Here is a 2,500-nt window from a genome sequence, read left to right on the forward strand (position 1 = left end):
TGAGTTGTGATTTGATATTTAACGCTAAGAGGTGGTTTTAGTAAAGATAGTGGTGGGGTTGGTGATAGTAGTATAGTAGTAGTAGTAGTAGTAGTAGTAGTAGTAGTAGTAGTAGTAGTAGTAGTAGTAGTAGTAGTAGTAGTAGTAGTAGTAGTAATAGTAGTTGTACAAGTTGTAGTAGTAGTAGTAATAGTAGTAGTAGTAGTAGTAGTAGTAGTAGTAGTAATTAATAGCAGTGGTAGTGGTAATAGTAGCTGTAGTAGCGGTAGTAATAGAAGTAATAGCAGAAGGGCAGAAGTAGCTGTAATAGTGGTGAAAATAGTAGTGGAAATATTTGTGTTAGCAGTATACAACAACAAATACTACTACTACTACTACTACTACTACTACTACTACTACTACTACTACTACTACTACTACTACTACTACTACTACTACTACTACTACTACTATTACTCCTCCTCCTCCTCCTCCTCCTCCTCCTCCTCCTACTACTACTACCACTACCGCTACGACTTTTACTTTTAGTGGCGGTGGTGGTGGTGGTAGCATTACATTAGTAATAGTATTAGTAGTAGTAGTAGTAGTAGTAGTAGTAGTAGTAGTAGTAGTAGTAGTAGTAGTAGTAGTAGTAGTAGTAGTAGTAGTAGTAGTAGTAGTAGTAGTAGTAATAGTAGTAGTAGTAATGGTGGTATATAATAGCATTCATACAATACATTCGTTTAACAATAATATTATTTTGTTCTAAGATCTGAGCAACCAGTCGGCCACCTATCCGAGGATAAGGACAATGTCAACAAAGCAGAAGATTGACTTTTAAGTATATATTCACTTGTAACCGCGGAAGTCACGACCGTATACAATTTGATATGTGGAGGAATGTAAATAGTGTCAGTATAATTTCCAAGTGTGCTCGTGATACGGACTATTCTTGATTTAAGTAAGCAATTATTTGTCTGACCAAACTAGGCTGAATGAATACCTCGTGATTGAGCAAAAAAATCAATAGATGCATAAATCGTTCTATGAAGAGCTCTAGAGTTTAAGACATATCATGTGATGTCTTTATTTTTCTTGTAATATATTTCTTAAAGACTTGATTTCTCATGCAATAGATTTTTTTTAAATTTTATATTTCTCTTCCAATACATTGTAATTGATATTTATCGTTAAAAAGTGAGGTTGAAATCTGTACTTTTGAAAACGCATTTGTCTTGATTAACTTTTTAGGAGTCTCAAGATGTTTTGATCTGTTGACATAAAATCAAAGAATTATATTTATGCAATGTATGCACAATTGCCGATTATATTTTGCAGTTTCTGTGTCATGATTGTTTGTCATTATTATTACCATTATTACCATTCCTGATTCTTTGCCATTCTTGTGTCATGATTATATTCCGTTCTTGTGTCATGATTCTTTCCATTATTGTGTCACGACTATTTTCCGTTCTTGTGTCATGATTCTTTGACATTCTTTGGGCCACAAGCTTTGATATTCCTGTGTCGTGACTCTTTATCATTCTTGTAGTTCGATCCTTTGTCATTCTGGTGTAATGATTCTTTGCCATTCCTGTGTCATGATTCTGTGCCATTTTTGGGCCGTAAGCTTGGCCATTCCTGTGTCGTGATTCTATACCATTCTTAGGTCATAATTCATTTTATTTTGCATTTATCTTCATGCGTTTTTTTAAAAAAGCCATCTTGTCATATTTATGGGTTTTCCCGCTCCCCATATTATAATCTATACCGCCTTCCTGAAATGTGAACAAAATAATTGTAAATTTATGTTCTTCAAGATATTAAATGAGTTAAAAATAAATAATTTGATTAGCTTTAAAACTCAACAAGTAATAATAAGAAATGTGTGCTTATTATATTGATAGCCTGATTCTTTTCAGAGGGTCGGAAAACGCGATGAGAAAGAATTGAGAGAAGAGAGGAGAAAAATCAATATCCCAGATGATTAGCGTTTCGTGCTAATATAATCCCTTCTCTCCAAAATTGCTAAACATCAATGAATCATTTGTCTAATGCTGAAGGGTTCCGTCGCTCTCAAAACCTTGGCCTTGTCGCAATAATAGCAGTATCTGTATTTTGTTTTTCTTCATTAATTTCAATTACGGATTTCTTAAAGCGGATGCAAATGATTATTTGATTGATTTTTTAAAAATCTGTTTGAAATTTATATTGTCTTTTACAATGATTTTGATATTTGAGTTTGTTCTCTATTGTAAAATGTAAAATGTGAATGTTATATATCTTTTTTTTTAATTGGTAAATTGCAGGAAATATCTTGAATATGTAGACCATTTATGCGTTTTGCCTTGTCCAATATTGTGGATAATGTGTCTTTGTCTTCCTCCAATCCTTCCGAGATAAAAATATATTTTCGTTGATCACAATGCGAATGCCAGGCAATATTTTGTTATTGCATTCTCTTATTAATATGTGTCAAGTAAAGATTATTTAACTTAACTTTAACTTAAAAAGTGTTAGA

At 32.7% G+C, this 2,500-nt stretch overlaps 1 protein-coding gene across 4 annotated transcripts in view; it reads right to left on the minus strand.

Moving 5' to 3' along the window:
- LOC144962936 (3',5'-cyclic-AMP phosphodiesterase 4C-like) overlaps window positions 1-2,500 on the minus strand; it is a 658,366-nt gene that overhangs the window by 408,887 nt on the left and 246,979 nt on the right. The gene's annotated exons all lie outside the window — the stretch shown is intronic.

This window comes from Berghia stephanieae, chromosome 1 (genome assembly GCF_034508935.2).
Source record: "Berghia stephanieae isolate SIO BIC M18660-M18661 chromosome 1, UCSD_Bste_1.3, whole genome shotgun sequence".
Classification (NCBI taxonomy): Eukaryota; Metazoa; Mollusca; class Gastropoda; order Nudibranchia; family Aeolidiidae; genus Berghia; species Berghia stephanieae.